Consider the following 18149-nt stretch of genomic DNA (forward strand, 5'->3'; position numbering starts at 1 on the left):
GGCTGTAGTAATCAGGTGGCAATTAAATTAAAACTTCAGCTTCATCATTATGATTGTGACGGAGTATGCACATTGCACAAAAGACCAGCTTCCCCAGGCAAGCTCATAGTAATTGGCCCACCTTTGAGTGCTTGGAGCAGCACATTTCAACTTAAGCCTCACAGAAAACCATCTTACCCATACAGCCAGTGTTCACAACTCATTGCAACTACAGCAATAATAGCTCAGGCAACTCATGGTTTTTGTGCACCAGACTTTATTAGAAGATGTAAAAGACACTGTTCTCCATATTTCAGTGTCCCTCTTTCAGGAACTTCACTCCCCAGGTTTTCTGCATTGCTTGCACTGTTCCATTGATTTAGCAAGATGAAATACTCTAACAAAAGGGTGAATTTTCAACATCACTATTAAGATAAAATACTCTTTTGTTAATACCAATAGAAAAAGATATCAAGCATGCCATCTTCATGGAGAATTTCATATACAATTGCTAAGAAAGTAAAATGCTGTCATTCTAAAGCACAGAAAAAAACAGGGCTATCATGCAGGACAAAGCACTTCTGTTTGGAAGGACTCATTTCAACAAGTGCTAGCTGCTTATTTATACCTGTTTCTTTATACCTGTTTCTTTCCCTGCAATTCAGTCCTTAAACAGACTGACAGCACACATGTCTTTCGAAATGCAGTTTCAGATCACCTCAATGTTCAGCCTGTCTTGAAGGCAAAAAATAAAGCAAAAACAAGAAATAATAAACAAGTTCCCAGAAAAGTTGCATGTACAGAGCCAGCCTTCTTCTCTTTTGTGTTGTTTCCTGACCAGTCATTTAAGCCCTTAAAGCACAGCACTTTTAAAACAGACTCACTGAACAACTTGCTACACTGATGTTGTAACAAAGCAAATGCTCCACAGAGGGTTTTTTTTCTTTCCCCCAAAACCAATAATAAATCCACCCACATCCTAACGTTTCAGCTTGCTTATCACTTTCTCTTTCTGTTGCAGATAGTGGTATACTGACACTACATCCTACACAGCATGGCATTTCCTCTTACTCTGAGAAAGTATGCCAACTAACTTGCTCTAAGTAGGAACTACTCTACTACAGTATTTTTGTTTTAAGATGACATCTTTAATTGCTCTGATGCCTGGTAGCATGGAAACAGACACTGTTCTAGATACCAGTAGTAAGGTAGTGTCTTAGTTTGTCTTTGGACTTCAGAGAGATTGTGTCATCAAAATAACGTACAACACCACAAGAGAACAGCAAGAAACCTACCAAAATCTTGGTTACCCAGTGCTGTGTACAATCCTAATGGGACAGTTATGGAATATACAGTGTCATGGCTTCACATGGCTAGCCCTGAAAAAAAATCACATTGTTCAATTCCATTCCACCCTCTAGAATATGATCCATTTTATTTGGGGTGTTCTTTATGAATTGTAACCATGTCTGAAAGGAGAAAAATCCTCAAGCATTAAAGAGAATAAATCACTTAAGCTATGAATGACCTGATATGCACATATAATCTCATCCATCTTTATATCATCCTCAATTCAATTCATACCAGTTCTGCCCTCTAGCCCCTTAGCCCCTTCCTGTGCCAGCTCTCAGGGAATGCACTTCCTATTTAGTGTTGTGGTATAGATCACTCTACCTGCAACTGAAACTTGTAGTTTCTCTGGACTTGATTTCATTTTTATGAAGTTGCTCATCAGTTGAGCATTTTGAAGTATAGGAATGCCTTGTACTTCAGTGGGCTTCATATCTTCAGAAGAAAATATCAAAAGCATTCTTTAAATAATTTAAACCACAACGGAACTTAAAAATAAGACCATTTGTTCAACATTGAATACCAAATCATGAATATACTAACTTAATAGCTAATTCATTAGTGCTGTATAATCTCCAACATCATTACAGTGTGAAGGAATGATGAAAACACAAAAAAAACTCATGGCCAGGGCTAGTATTCTGCTTGAGAGTGAACTCTGCCTTTGACTTGGCTGTGCTTTCAGCAATATATTGCCCAGAAATATCTGAAGAGTCCAGTAACACAATAAAAAGTACCAATTAGCAAATTACTATAGCAACACTGCAATGAAATACTACATTAAGTCAAATGAAATCAAAATGCTATAACACTAGTTCACAATTACTTTCTGTAACTGCTGTCCAACAGCTACCGCAAGGGTAAGAGACAAGGCAGAAAGTTTGGTGGTGGTCTCCAGTTCACACAAGAGCCTAAATCACTGCTCTGATAAACCCACTTCCTCTTAGGTCTTTCAGTTTTTATATTAATTTTACAGTACTAGCAAAGAACAACAACAGAAAACTACTTCAGTCTCCTGTCTCTTATGAAGTAGATATCAAAACTTGGGCAAATTGCTTGTTAGAGTAACTGCCAGTCTAAAAAGAGCATGCTACTGAGTGCTATCCAAACAGCTGCATGGCCTGGCTGCAGTGCCTGAGTAAAGCAAAGTTACATGTACCCGAGGTGCACATGGCATGCATGAGCCACTTGTAAGCCTTTATTTCCTGCAGCCCACTGTTATTTTCAATAAAAGCCATCTTGTATAAAGGGTTATATGCTTTTAGCCCTGTTTTACATGGCAGTAAAGAAGTGATAGCCTTGTTTGTAAGAAAAAAATAAACTTACGAGAAATTACTTTATGGGCTATTCAAACAGGAGTAGAATGTTTGGCACAGGCAGCTGTTAATTTGTTTACCTTCTCTTGTTTTCTATTCCAGATAAGAGACAAACGTTGACTAAGCTTTACACAAAAGCATGGCTGTGAGTCCTTTTGAGAACAGGGTACAATGAAGTTGCATTGTCAGGAGGTATGAAAATTAACACTTGGAAAAATGCTATTTATGTAAGTCATTGTACAATGCAGTTATTTTTGGCCTCATTCTAAAACTGGAACTGTTTTACTCACTCTGGAATAAAACATATGGGAATGAGTCACTACTGGCCAATAAAAGCTGTATTTACATTGTACTCATTCCATTCAGTAAATAATTGTCCCGGTCTTCTTACCTCCACTAAGCACTTTCACTTTGTAGAATATGCTTGTGACCTCTTCCATGATTCTAACATTAACGTGATTATATTAAAAATGATTTTCAGGTTTACTTTGGAGTTAAACTTTAAATTTAAGCTCTGTTTTTTTTCTTAGCAGGGACAACAGGTATGATGAAGAGCACCAGCATATCACTGACAGAGACACTAACAGGCTTATGCAATTGTAACACACACAGCCAGGTTTATTACAGAAACTGTTTATCTTAATAGCAGCAGACAGCAAATTTGACCCCTTGGTGGGGAAATGCAAGTAAAGTTTGAAGGTAATGTATTGGAGAAATTAGCATTCTTCCTTTTTTTCTTTTGATATTTAGAACTTTAAACAGGCTAGAATTGAATACCCAACCAGCACTGTCAAAACAGGCTATGCAGCAGGAGCAATATGCAGTCCCTTAAGAAAACAGCACCTGTAATTCAAGCAACGCATCAACAGAAAACTTGAGAGGCTTCCATTTTCCTGCCTTGTTTTACAAACGCAAGGCAATCAGCCAGAAGCGTAGCTTAAAAACAGGCAGCGAACATTTGCTAACCATCCAACAACACTGATATTCAAAAACAAGAGCAAACAAGTGAAAACAAGACAGCTCAAGTACAGCTCACTCTCAAAACAGACATACCACACAAGGCTCTAGCTCTGCAGAAGACCTCCTGCTTACTCCTTATTTCCAGCCACTTCCTGCTCTCACTTAGTAGCTATTTGGGGTGGGGTCACAAAAGCAGACAAACCACTAAAATATATTAAGGCAGCATTGTTCCAGCCGTTAAGCTGCACATGAAAACCAGCTTCGTAATATACAGAAGCTATCATAAGACTGCAGGTAGATATCAATTTCCTTGGCATGGTTTGATGCCTGGCAGTCCTTTATTTCATTAAGGACTTCACTAACTGGCTTTCAGTCTTCTGCAAAATCTACTAGACCACTAATATTGCCAAAGAAGTCATTCAGACTCTCTCCCCAGGATAAAGAAAAAAATGAAGAAATGTTTAGTATACTTGGAACAATAATATACAGTCTTCTTCACTAACCAGGGAAAAGCACATCAAGTTCATAACACAATAAACAAGCATTACTTCAATAAACACTGTAAGGTATGCTGAGATCTTCAGAGCAATAGCCCTGCTGTATACACAAGTGTGTTTGTGCATGTATAATCTTAGCACTGCTGCTTTCACTTGAAGTCAGATGCGTTTGCAGCTCCCTTCTCACTTACGTGGGATGCTCGCCTTGAAACACCACCACAAGACAAAGCCCTACTTCTACAAGCACCTTAAGCCTCCTATAAAATGTAGTCTACTTATGTTCTGCTACCTAGATATTAAAATCAAATTTAAGCAGTGAAGCTCAGTGTTTACACAACCAGGGAATTAAATTTCTACTACTAAGTGGATGTGAAAGCACTTCATCTTACACTGAAAAAAAAAGCTCAGAATTTTAGGGAATTACAATATCTGTGCTCTCTGAAAGAAACAGTACATAAATAAAAATGCTTCTTTTAATATGGAGTCCAGTCAGCTATCCATGTCACAGTGCTTCCTAAATGAGTCATTTCTGTTGTTTAACAGATTTACCAAGGAAAAAGACAATTAAGATCAGACAAATGCTACGCTAAATTCAGCCAAACTAAGGAAATGGGCACTTTACAAAATACCTACCACATACGTATAGACAAGTCAGAAAACCTTTAATCAGCACTGTACCTAAGGCTATAGGTACCTAGAGATATATGAAAAGACATTAGATGTCCAGGCAAGTCAACTCCTCAGTTTCAGAAATGTCATTCTTCTGATTTGGATCCAGATCTATGGAACACCACACGATGTGAGGAAGTAAAGACAAACAAAAAGCCATTCCTTATCCCCAAATCATCATTTGCCATATATTTTCATGCCTTAGTGGTTTAGTGGTGGAGTGGTGGTTTTTTTTTGGGGGGGGGGGGGGGGGGGGGGGGGGGAGTAGAGGGAGAGGTTGGTAGTTTCAACAGTTGGGAAAAATTATACTCACAGATAACTTTGGGCACAAAATTTGTTTCAGATTAAACTCCAGCAAATGCAGTTTAAGTTACTTCTACAAAACTATGCTAACCAAGTAAGGTATAATCCAGTTTCTTGGATACATTCTGACTTGTAGCGCTCTGTCCAACAAGACTATTTCTGGGATCTCAAAAATCTTCAGCACAATTATTTGTAACAGCACCTCTGAATGAATAATAGAAGCACAAATCAAAGTGGTGTAACAGATCAATACACACACAATACTCTTGTTTACATAGAAAAAACACTTTCTTCATGAATTTCTGAAGTACAACTTTACAACACTACTTCCATTCTACAAACTGTAATTTACATCCTTAGCATTTTCGCTGCATACATTTTGCTATGTATCAGTCCCCTGAGCAGAAAACCTACTAATGGCCATGAAAAGCATCAGCTTGTTCTATCAGCTCAAAACAACCGGTTTCTAATTAATTAGCTGCCAGTGACTATAAAAGGATTGTAGCTACAAGCTGCACATAGGGGACTGGAAATCAAGCCAAGAACAACAGTGAGGTATAATAAATTGCTCTAGAGGAGGTTGCACAACCAGGGAGAACCAAAAACAAAAGAGAACTTGGCAAGAAAATAGCAGGTGATAAGGGATCTGGGTCCCCAGAAAGGAAGCCAGCTCACATGCAACCTAAATGCAGACTTGTCCACATACAAGCAATGCACCAGAAATACACAAACTGCATGGTCAGACCTCTAAAACATCAACAAATAGAACTCCAAAGGTTAAATATCATGACCATTAAAATAAAAAAATCTGAAATCCACCATGATGAAACTACTGGGAAACTTCGGATTTCAGCTATTGTCCTAGTCTACTCGTGCCTCCTGTACAAGGGTACGGCAGAGGCCAAGCCTGTTATTCAAACCCAGCCCTCACGTTTTCTAAAGCATGCTAACTTACCCCACTTGTCTTAGTTCCTCCTGTGTGTTAGTTGTCTTCTCTGCCACCACATCTGCAAGCTAACACCTCCTGGAGCCCAGGAAACAGCTTCCCATGTCTTCCATGAAATTCCTTGCATAGTTCCTTATAGTACATTTAGTTAATTGTTCTTTGTCAGGGGAGTCATTTTTAAAAACCATCTCATTAAGGCCAATCCAGTGAATTTTGATGCATCACACGCTACTGAAGTGTTCACAGCAGTGAAACACAAACAAGCCTCTTTTAAATAAGATTTAACTCAAGCTACAGCATCTTACCCAACTTGACTGAAGCATTCATGTCATAATTTGTTGTTCATTTTCAAGTCTACTTCCAAAAATCTGCATTATCTGTTTAACTCATAACAGAACTTTTACAAGTAGAGTTTATTATGTTGCTTTAACTTCAACATAGAGTGAATGTTGAACTTCAGACATATGGCACCTGCAAATCTTACTCACACTTAATATTTACTCTTTGGGAAGTACTATAATCTTGGATACTAGGATTAAGTATCAGCTCTCCATTTGTAGAACATATCCAAAACAGATTATATTCACCATCATGTAAGAATGGGGAAAGGAAAATCTGTTGGTAGAAAAGTGACACGCTTTAGTATTTCAGTTTTGTCTTGTCACGGGTTTTCCGCCCATAAAATACCTACCTGACATATATGACCCTTACTTGGAAAAAATACTGGATAAGATTAAGCACCCTTAGTGTAAGATTTTTAGAAGCAATTCGTGTAATGAGGAGCTATGTAAGCTGCCATAATGGAACGGAGCAGTGCAATGCTAACTGTGCTAAAAAGAAGGCATCAGAGATTATTAAGTGATCAGTGCAAGGAAAAGTTTTTCTTGCTGAAATTCAGCAGGTTGTGATCAGGTCCTGCCTTGAGCTACAAAGATCTGTATCCTTTTACAAGTTAGAAGATCAGCAACTGTTTCCCCCTTTTGAGTCCAAATGAAATACTGCTGAGACAGTAAACAGCAAAGAATCCCTCAGCTTATCTGCATATCACAAGTGCTTTGAGACAGCTTCTCAACTCAACATGGAATTTTGTTTAGTCATCAACCAATCTGAAACACCTGGGCATGCAATCTTGGTAAGCCTGCAATCAGGTTAGAGAAGATGAGTCATCTGGCAGATAAAAGTACAGCACTGATGAAAGACAGGTTCCCAAACAACTACCTACACGCAAGTCACGCATTAACACTGTACATAGTATATGCCAAGCATAAGTTATGCTTAGCTTGTGGTTTTATACTAAGCAAAACAGTAACTATAGCCACCTTGTCAGCCACGTTATATGCATTCCAGTTCATTTAATTTTACATATTTCAGACCAGCACATGCAGGTGCTGAGGATAAACATTCCTTAGAGTAGGCACGGTGAACGCTGTAGGTTTTCAGAGATAATCACTGCTACATTAATTGTGTTAAAAACAAGCATGCTTGCAGTCACGGAGACTGGCTAAAATGCTCCAACAAAGAACACTACCATGCTGTTACCAATAGCATGAAAATACTTGAGACAAGCTTGGCTATCACAATTAAAGACAAGAACCTGTTCAGGATCTTATCTCAAGTGCCAGAAGACAATGTTTGTAAGGAGCACATGGTACTACAGAAAGGAACTGAGACATACACCAACGCAAGACAGAACTTATTTAGAAAAATAAACTACAAAAGACTACTAAGTTACTTTAAAAGAAAACCAGAGGATGAAGAACTTCAGTAAAACATTCAGAAGTGAAAAGGCTGAAGTTGTGAGGCTACCAAATAACCCATGTCTGGAACACTTAGTATTAGCAAGTTCTTCACCAAATTAAAAGTTAAACAAATACTCCAAAATGTGTTCTTCCAAGCTTTGTATTTGATAAACACCTCCAAAGAGACAAGAGAACAAGTCTTGACAGCTGTGGTTGCGCAGTGGTGACTAACTTGGAAGATGAAGATTACATTCCACTCTAGCAACAGAAACAGTCTACTACAGAGGTCAAGTCGGAAGTTCAGGACTCCTCCAGCAGAAAGCTCATGGCAATGAGCCCCTGCAAAGCTAACCTGACTTGGAGAAGACCCTCCTGCGTTATTTGGCTGTACAGCAGATACTGTGGTCTCCAGTACAAGCAGGGAAAAATGCTACAGTTGTGACCATATCGCAAGTAACAGAACACACTGCATCTACCTGGAGATGATTTTAAACAACAAATGTCACCTTGACACAAATCAAAGCATGATGTGGAAGACCATGCACGCTTCTCTGTAACCTGTGAGATTATACATTTTGATTGCACCAAAATACCAGAGATGGAAGAGGCAGAAAGTTGAGCAGTATCTTGAGGCACTCTTGCTGAAGCAATGAGTAAAGGCTGTTCCTGAAACTGAAAGCTTGTTAATCAAAGGACTAGAACAAGAAAGCAAAGCACTGAAAATAAACTTTGACATTGTGTCTAAAGTACTCACCAAGAGCAGTTAAATAAGAGAAGATGGTCAATGATCGGAGTTAAAGAGGTCATTAATGTGCCGAAGACACTCTGCTTCTGGGATTTTAAAACTGGTCTGTGAAAATCCATATTTTGAAAAAACGTATGAAATCCATATTTTCCAGTAGTAATCACATGGGGACAAGACAGAGGGTAGCAATTCTGAAGCTAATATAAGAAAACAGCATTTCCCAGAATATTTAGTCTCACACACTTGTTCCAGTTAAGCTCAGTGTGCCAGCTTCTTTGCAAAGCACAAGCAGCATCAGTTGCTTCTGGGGGCCTGACCCTGTACCTCTCCCCGGCTTTATAACAAAGGGACATGAACTGGCCTGTGAACACCCTTGCCTAACCAGCAAGAGAATCACAGCCAGGAGGAGTCACACAACATCTCACTTCAGGTAACTTTTCTCCACTGGAAATGCAAGTTGGGAACAAATAGGATTTTTGTTTTATTCTTGACATTCAAAAAGCACTCAAAAATTAGTCAAGCACTGCAACAAAGAAACTATAATCAATGATTTCACTTCACTTCGTATAATAATGACTAAGTGTAAAGTTTCCCAATATACCTACTAGCAAATAGACGTATTTAAGAAGACTCTGAAACACCCTAGGAAACCATAAAGCTATTCAAAATACTGAAGACCGTCAAACTTTAACATGTCCCCCAAACTACAGACACCTATTACATGTACAGACAAACAAGACTTTAAACTGTTCTGACAGTTTGGAAAGAGAATGAAGTATGCCAGATGAAAACTAGATGTACAGTGTAGCAGTATTTTTGGTAACCAGATGTCACATGCATTTTCTTTTTTTCTGCAAATGCCAGGGATTTAACAGGACCCTTATAATGAAAGTGACTTTAGTGTTACAAAATAATTTAAGTTTTTAAAATAGTTTCTAATAAATTTAGACCATCTTCTGGAGCCAAAAACACTCATGTAGAATTTCACCTAGATATCCAGATGTGTAAGTTCTCCTTTGATTTTTCATTATTTGAACTATAAATCTAGAGTGAAACTATACTCTTCTTCCTTAGAACTGAGAGATGCAGCTAATGCAAAAGTACAAATGTACATCAGGTAGCTTACACATTAGGTTTTATAGTATGACACTTTTGTTTCATTTTCACTAAAGCAAGCCATAAGAACATTTGCCCTTAACTTGAGGTTAGGATTGTTAGCCTCTTTCATCTTCCATTAGAAATAGGACAGGAAATTGATACTTTTTTTATACATTAAGTCTATTTCAGTATCAATTACTGACTCAGAAAGCTACACAAAGCAACTCCTGAAATATAACAAAAGTTTGTTGTACTTATATTGATTCCTGCAATCCTACAAATTCACAAAAATATTTCCTTAAATCTTAATATTTTCCTTGCTAATTCACTTTTTTCCAGAATTATGACACCAACTATTCATCCCTTCACAGTGCCATTTCTATCATTCATTCCTCATCTGGTTAGTATAGTAAGACTTAACCTTAGTGTTGATTACCAAGGTTAACAGATCTAGTTAGATGTTTTGCCATTCATCCACCTCAAGAACATAAATCTTCAGGAGATGAGTCCACAATACTAGAGAGGAATGCATAAAGCAAGTCCTTTGCTGAAATAGAATTGTACAAAATGAGAAGTTTTAATGTGAGCACTACCTGACAATTCCCTTTGACGTTCTACCTTCCCAGTTTTCTCTTAGGAAAGCAGACAGGCTTCTTTCTACAGCTAGAAGCCCAAAGAACCAGGCGCCCACCCACTCCTAGTGCTTCATGCACACATACTTTCCCTCAGAGCACGGTGAGGCATGTAACTGCAGTCAAGAAGCTCACCTGGGGGTGGAGGAAAAGAGGGAAAAGCATAAGTAAGTGTGGGGATTAACTGAGATTGTTAGAATGGCTGAGCAACCACCTGACACAGACACAGCCCTGTAGACAACAGCCTTCCAGCACCGCTCACTGCTTTTGCCCCCGCATCTCCACTACCCCACGCTCCAGGTTATCAAAGCGCAGGCCAGTTCTTTCACAGGGCACCAGGAAGTGATTCTTGGAGTGCCTCCACTCCACGTGGCTCAAAGCGCTGTTCAAACAAGAGCTGCAGACTTCTGGGGCTTGCCTCCTGCAGAGAACTACACAAGTTCAAAAGTGCAGAAGACAACGGTTTTAGTGCTTACGTACCACATTGCCTGTGCAAAATCACACCCACAGTAGCAGCAGACAGTAGTGAGCTATGTACAGGGAGGCCGAGGGCCAAGAAGTCTGAGAAGCAGAGCACAGACACAGAAGATGACAGATGAAACACGCAGTGGTGACTTCAAAAGACCTACTGTAACTTCAATATCCAGGAACCAAAATGTAACAGCTGGTTCAGCAGGTATCAAGAAATAGTACTATTCCAAGACTCCACTGCATGAACTACAGCATTCAACCCCTTCAACACACAGAAGCTGATTGTGTTAAATTGTTCTGCTTTGCACTCACCCTCAGCATTGGATTTGAGCTGTCTACCTGCAGAGCACAGCACTCTACAAGTCACACTAGCAAGACCCTTGACTCTACCCTGATAGTTAGTACCAAAGCCTAGCTTCCCAGAAAGATGGGATTTTGATCAGACCCCAGGCTGCAAGCATAAGCCATTAGAGCTGACAGTTATAGCAAGAAAAACCTCTTCCACCAAGACTCCATATGACATGCTTTTCCCTTTTCCCTTCCCCTTCACACATCCAGCATTGCTTCTGCACACTGTTTTATCTGGAGGCAAGACAATCACTAATGAACTAATTTCAACATGTCACTGAAAGGCATGCTGAAATGCAGCGTCTGAATGAGAAGTGAAGGAGAAAAAAAGTCTCAATCTACGAAACACCACAGTGCTATATTGGTTCCTCCTGAGTTACCTCAGCAGCTGAAGCAGATATCCTGCTCTAAGGGGGAGCCCCCACTTCCTGAGGAGCAGCTCCCTGCTAGTGAGGCGTGGCTATTCCTGCCCAGCAATCCTTCCTCTCCTCTTCCACCAGCGCTGCTGGCCCGCTCAGTTTCTTGTTGCAATTCATTTCTACAGGTTTGCAGAAAGCTTTTTTTTTTCCCCAGCTGGTTTATTTTTGTGTTGGATCACCACGCAAAGGTCAGCTACTGTCAGAAAAAGGGAGAAGGTGAGAGGCAGATCCTTCCACAGCAGCAACAAGCTGCTTGATCAGCTCAGGCAAACCAGAACCACAAAAGAAAAGTGCCCAGAAATCCTTCTCCCTGATCTTGACACAACTTAGAACAGGTTTATCTCCTTCAGAACAGTGGTATTGCAGGAGCTGATAGCTCTCATGATACCCACTCAATTACTTGATCCTATCTCATCTTCATCATACAACAGTGTGCAAGAGTGTCTGACACTCATAACTATCTCCAACTGGAAAAGGTAAAATGTAACCACAGGCATATACAGAAACCTCCCTCCCTGCATACTACAATCCTTTTAAAACATTAATTTTTTTTTTTTTTTAAAGGAACACCTTGAAGATGACCCAAATGAACAACATCCAGTAGTGACATCCCAGGCAACAGCTGGTACAGTTCTCCACTGAGGAAGCCCACAGAGCCTGAAGCCTCCTCAGAGGAGGATAAAACAGACCTTGGTGGGGGCTAATGACAGCTGTTTACTCCAATGAACCTTAATTTGTCTGCAGAAGGCAAGTGAGAGCATTTTCAGCAGCAAGTGCTTCCTGGTGCAACAGAATCCTCTTACAACATAATCTTTTCACCCTGTTTTCCCTCAGCTCCCTTCTACCCACTGAAGACAGGAGCCATTTTTTGCTTCAGAATTCCTCTATGTGCAATATTACCTTATTGGAAAGGACTGCTATGACAATGGCAAAATTCTTCCAATACACAAGTCCTAAGTCTCTGCACAAGCTACAAAGGTGTACGGTTGTACATTAATAAGGACGCACCATGGATTATTAAAGAAACCACTGACAAACTCAGAACTGGTAACTGCCTGAAGCATCTGTTAATATTCATACTGCTTGCGTGTGCTCTTTGAGCTCAACTCCAAAGAAAGCTGAATAAAAGCAGCAACATACTTTTCTGAAGTGTTAAGGATGTACAGTTTCTCTTTCCTAATGTTTACGTATCAAGTGTTTCGCTTTCCAACACTGCTACTGTTCAAGGTGCTTACAGTCTCTTCTTACTGCCTAGAACAGCACTACAAACTGATACAGAGGCACCTGAGAAACCTACACAGGACTGAGAGAAACAAGAAGCAAGAAGAAGCATTTAAGAATCCTTATTAAATGGTTGCTGAACTAACAGAAAAGTCTTACTACAATTATTCAACATTTTAAAGATAGAAGGGGTCTCTGGGTAAAGTAACACTGATGGTAGAGGGAGAGCAGGAAGGAGTGACATTAAACAAGCTCCTCTGAAGAAATCCATATGCAGCCTTATGAACTGAGTGACTACTGACTTCCTGAGGTCTCACCTACTTTTAAATTTGGTTTTCAAAGTACAGCACTGATAGCTATTTGCCTCTACCTTGCAAGAATCTCTGCTTAAAACATGAGAAAAACAGAGGAGAATTAGAACACTGTATGAAAAGGTTAATTTCTTCTCAGCTGTAACATCTGAAAGCCTTCTCATTCTTCCTTCTCTTGGTATTTTAGATGCCCAACAGAAACTCTCAGAGCCACCGAGCAGCAAATCTCCCAAGGTACCTAAAAGGATGCTTTATTCTTCGCACTGTCGGCGATTATCTGTCAGCCCACAGTTAAAGAAAAAAGAACTGGTGCTTTGCTGACCCCTGTAAGGGCTCCTTGTAGACATTATCTCCCGTCCAAGCAAGCAACCTCAACCAGACCACGTCAACAGACATACCTCTACTGCCGGTATCTCCTGCAGAAAGGGCTCAGCGTTCCAGACATCCCTCCCCTGCTGCAGCGCCAAAGACCACGCTACACCTGCCTCAAACACAGCTCCTCGCTGCTCCTACGCCCAGGGCTACCCCAGCGCCCCGCAGGCAGCGCCAGGAGCCTGCTGCGGACACGGGGCTGCGCCACTGCCCCCGACTCTCCCCGGCTGCTTCCACGGGGCCGTTAAACGGCCGCCCCCGGAGCCACCGCGAGGGCGGGGCGGCCGCCGGGCCCCGGGCTGGCCCCGCCTCTCTCGCGCGGCCCGGCCCGGCCCGGGGTGGCCCCTCCCGGGAGCCCCTCAGCGGGCACTGCAGGGCCCCGCCCGCGCCACCGCCTCTTCCGCCTCCCGGGCCCAGCGGCGCCGCGGCCTGCGCCCGCCGAGCCCTCCGCACCCCGAGGCGGCGCTGCCCGCTGCCCGCCGCCCGCCGCCGCCCTTACCCGCTCGTCGCTCCGGCAGAGCCGCGGCGCCCGCCCGCCCGCGCCGCTCTTATCCCGCCGCCGGCCTCCCGGCAGCCCATGGCGGGAGGGCCCGGCCCGGCCCCGCCGCGCCGCCCGCCCCCGTCGCCATGGCAACGCCCGCCCCGCCCCGCCCCGCCCCGCCCCACCTGACGCCGCCGCTCCCGCTCCGCCGCCACCGGCGCGCGGAAGAGAGGAGGGGACGGGGGGGGGGGGGCGGTGTCACGCGCGCGCGCCAGAGCCAATCGGCGGCGCCGCCTGGGTGACCGGCGGGGAGGGGAGGTGCGAAAACACGAGGGGCGGGGCTTGCGGCGTAAGCCACGCCCACTGTCCCTTAGCCCACGCCCACTACCCATTAGGCCACGCCTACCATCCCTTAGGCCACGCCCCCCGTGGTGCCCCAGTTGGCTCCATAGTGCTGGGGTCATGGTGCCCACCGGGGTTACCCTTCAGGCACCCGGCCTCGCCTGCCACAGCCTACATGCTCGTGAGGCGACTGCTTCACGCAGACACCAGGGGCTTTGCGCCCAGGGAAGGGCAGCAGCGGCGCAGGGCACGAGGAGGAGGAGGGTGCCCCGCTCTGGGTGCAGACTCCCAAACGTCTGCGTGAAGCCCCTGCGCTTCCTGCGGCCCCGAAGGCAGAGAAGTCTTCGCTACCTCTCCACCAGAGCTTCCTGTTTACCAGAAAGCGGAGAGAGCACTGCTTTATCTGCCTTGCAGATCCTGCTGAAGTAATAACCATGCCTACGTGTCCCTCTGCCGTGCTGGTTGCTGCTCTGCCATGCCACAAAGCTCGTGCCCATCGGTACCTCCAAGGCTCAGGGTTGCTGCCCAGCTTTCCCCATCAGCAGGCACCACACAGAGCCAGCAGGACACTCAGAGTTGTGCGTTGTCTTTGGTTTCCTCAGGGAGACCAGAGAAATGAGGCAGCCCGGACATTGCCGGGGTGTGTGGCAGAATTTAAGCAGCGGCAATGGAAAGGAAGACAGACAGATCAGAAGTACAGCAATACATCAACACACCCCTGGATATCAGCTTTGGTATGCCAGGAATATAAGCATTTTGGACTGATAACTTCTACTGAAACTATGAGTTTTCAGATAAGAACTGGTCACCACACTTGAATACATGAGTGATTTTTGCAAGGCATCTGTTGCAGTCTTTGGAAGAGAAGATGATCGTAGCCTATATTGAAATGCCCTGAAACGGCTCTCATGTACACGCTATAAAAAGATTATAAACTATATGGAATAATAAAAAAAATAAATAAATATGTTGAGAAAGGTAAGTAAATGAAATTAAAGATTTTATCAGAACATTAATGTTCTCTCTAGAATGCTTGAAAGTGCAACCTATCTTTCAGATATGTGGATTTTCTTTAATTACGATAATTAAAGCTCCTGCTGATATGGCAGCATGCCTGCTGTTCAGTTTGAAATCTGAGTTTTACCATAAAATACTATGCATGAGGGAATTGATTCTGAATTCATGTGCGTCAATATAAATTTGCAGCAGCTCTATTAAAGTGAGTAACATGACCCCAGTTCATGCTTCAATAACTTTAAATCAAGTCTAGTTCTTTGTATCAACAGTAATTCACTGCTGACTCCCTTTATTTTACAAGCATCATCTGAATCTCTCTTGAATCTGTAAGGTTTTTCAGCAGAATTCTTCCTAAATTGTAGCATTCTGCTATAATTCTCCCTCCTCTGCAAACATGCAGGTGGTACTAACATGGAAACCAAGCAAGATACAAGACGATAAATGGCATTTTCCTCTTATTCTCTTGAACAACAGAACAAGCCCACACTGCTGATACCTGCACAGGTAGCATCAGTACCCATATTCTTCAGTATGTGGTGTTAATGTTCACAGGCAGTGGATTTAAATCAGTGGTTCAAAAATTTTAGGGGTCAATGGGCCAATGTGTTATTCCAGAACTTCCTAGGTACCCACTACATTTCGTAAGCCACCGTCTACTCTTGTCATCAAAGTTTCAGCTGAAAACATTACAAAGGCAATGTAAGGCGTGGATTTTGCGGGCCATTTCTACAATCATATTCACTCTTTCTTTTCTAATGCCTATTTACCTGTCTAGGAAAATCTATCTGTGTTTTAATGGTATAAAAAAAAAGTCACTAATAAAAACTGAGGAGTGATACATACAATATGTGAGATGGCTTGAAACCACCATCTTAAATCAGAGAGGTTTTTGGAAAGGATATCTTAGCTCAGATTTGCAGAGGATGAATATTGGCCTGTTTTCCCAAGGAAGCACCATACTCCACTTTTTCCTATGCTACTGTAAAAAATCTGAAAGAGTGAGAAAAATGGTAAAGTAGTTTTGCACTTGGGGAATCAGTGAATTGTCTGAGAGATTCATTAGGACAACATGCTAGTTTAAATGTGGGTAACATACAGTGTGTTTATCATGAGAAGCAGTCTGTGAGTTGATGCACTTCCAGATGAATGTTGGAGGAGGTAGCTGTAGAGCAAATTCAAGGATACACAAAGCCAGGCTGGTCATGTTTCATGTCTGGGTAATTCATTTTTGACTAGCTGACCCTAGTGGAATAGAAAGACCAGAGAGGAGAAAACGAAAACATTATTTAATGGGTAGAGCACAAAGGCAAAAATAAATTAGGTTACAGATCCAAAAAGATCTGAAAGCACAGAAGCTCTGGGAAACCTTCTCTTGTTGCTCAGGCTTGCCTGCTGCAAGCAGGGCTGCATTCCCAGTGGTGCCTGACTCGTCACTGCAGTAATTCCTGGCCAGCACAAAGCTGACATCAGGATGTCTTTACTGGTGGTTCTTGTTGCAGTTTGCAGAAGAGATGAGCAGGTAGTGGAGAGCCTGCCTGTAGCACACTGCATGATCCCTGCATTTGTGCTATGTGTAGTCTCTATGAATCGGCAAGTCTAGCTTGACCAGCCTTGGCTTTGCTACTTGGAAGGAATTCCTCCAGTTTAAAGTTTACTTTAAAACACTTGAGGTAAATTGCTAATCACTGAATTAGAAGTAAAATGCCTTTGGTGTAGTGAGTTTGAATGATATAAGAAAATTTGATTGAAATCAATTTCTACAGGAATGATTGAAGTTCGAGTAATTCACACTACAAGGACTGAGAGAAGCCAAATGAGAAATGCAAATAATATGAGAGGATGAATACATATATACAGCACTTTAATTTACACTTTCTCATGGCTCCCAAATGTATGAACCACACCAGATCATCAATCACCTCATACAGTTACACATTGTCATGTGTCGGTAACAATGTCTACAGCCCAGTCCCCATTCTACAGTAAATAAACAGGCAAAGGATGAGCTCCTGAGCTGAGCCAGCAAAGCTGAGGTGAAATCTGAGGAAAATCAGCAAAGGTAGGTGCTCAATGTTTACACAGACAGTTCCCTCTTGGTACTTAACACCACCTTCAGCTCTGGCACAGGAGATGAATTTGGCAAGAGGAATGATGATGCAGGGAAAACAACAGGGTGCACTAGAGCCAGCCTGGACAGCACACAGGGCCTGCTTTGTCTGTCCTGGAACAAACATGGCTCATGAAGCAGCCCCTGTGACAACGCTCAGCCTTTGTGCCTTCCTGCCTTTCTGTAGGAGGCACTTTCTCCAGATTAGCATTCTCGGACAGACGCTAGCCCTGGAGACACTGCAGGCCACAAAGCTAAATTTCAGATGCTCTCAGCCTCTGCAGCAGCCTGGGCTGTCCTGACAGGAACGTGCCCATTCCCCTTCACACTTGCCTGTGTTTTCTGTTCCTTCTCCAAACATCTCCAGAATTGCTCCAAGTCACTCGTTTGATGCCATGAAGTAGCTTACAGAAAGAGAGCATGACATTGATTCGAGGCAAGGAATTGAGCCAGTTTTGCAGGTTTATGTAACGCGGCGGAGCTCTGCAGGTATTTAGTTGCATTAAATAATTCAGCAGGGTGGCTGTCTGAAGTGCAACAGTTTCTTTGTTCCACATGAAAGGTGATTCACGCTTGGAAGGCTTCAGACACATATCCAGCAACCGGCACTGACTTTTTTTTGGAAACATACGCATTTATGGAACCAGAGACTAGCTCCCAGCACCCCTCCAGGCCCTCTGCCAAATCTTCTCATTTTCTGATGATAAGGCCAAATCCCGTTCACTGTTTTGTCAGCGTTTACTGCTTTCAGCAGAGTCACCCTGGAGTCATGCTGGTGTAAAAGGGTTTGCTACGATCTTCAGTGTTTCCCCAGCCCCCCCCACAC

The 18149-nt window shown here is 42.6% G+C and overlaps 1 protein-coding gene across 3 annotated transcripts in view; it reads right to left on the reverse strand.

Moving 5' to 3' along the window:
- The window catches only part of LYST (lysosomal trafficking regulator), an 80849-nt gene extending 66766 nt beyond the window's left edge, over nt 1-14083 (reverse strand). The window contains exon 1 of one of the 3 annotated variants that reach the window (XM_027453762.3): nt 14043-14083. The gene's annotated coding sequence lies outside the window, so the exon portion shown is untranslated. Of the gene's footprint in view, nt 1-13402; nt 13543-13875; nt 14015-14042 lie in introns of those variants that run through there. The other 2 variants (XM_027453761.3, XM_005023846.4) reach the window with 2 other exon arrangements.
- Between the last annotated feature and the right edge of the window lie 4066 nt (nt 14084-18149).

Source organism: Anas platyrhynchos, chromosome 3 (genome assembly GCF_047663525.1).
Source record: "Anas platyrhynchos isolate ZD024472 breed Pekin duck chromosome 3, IASCAAS_PekinDuck_T2T, whole genome shotgun sequence".
NCBI lineage: Eukaryota > Metazoa > Chordata > Aves > Anseriformes > Anatidae > Anas > Anas platyrhynchos.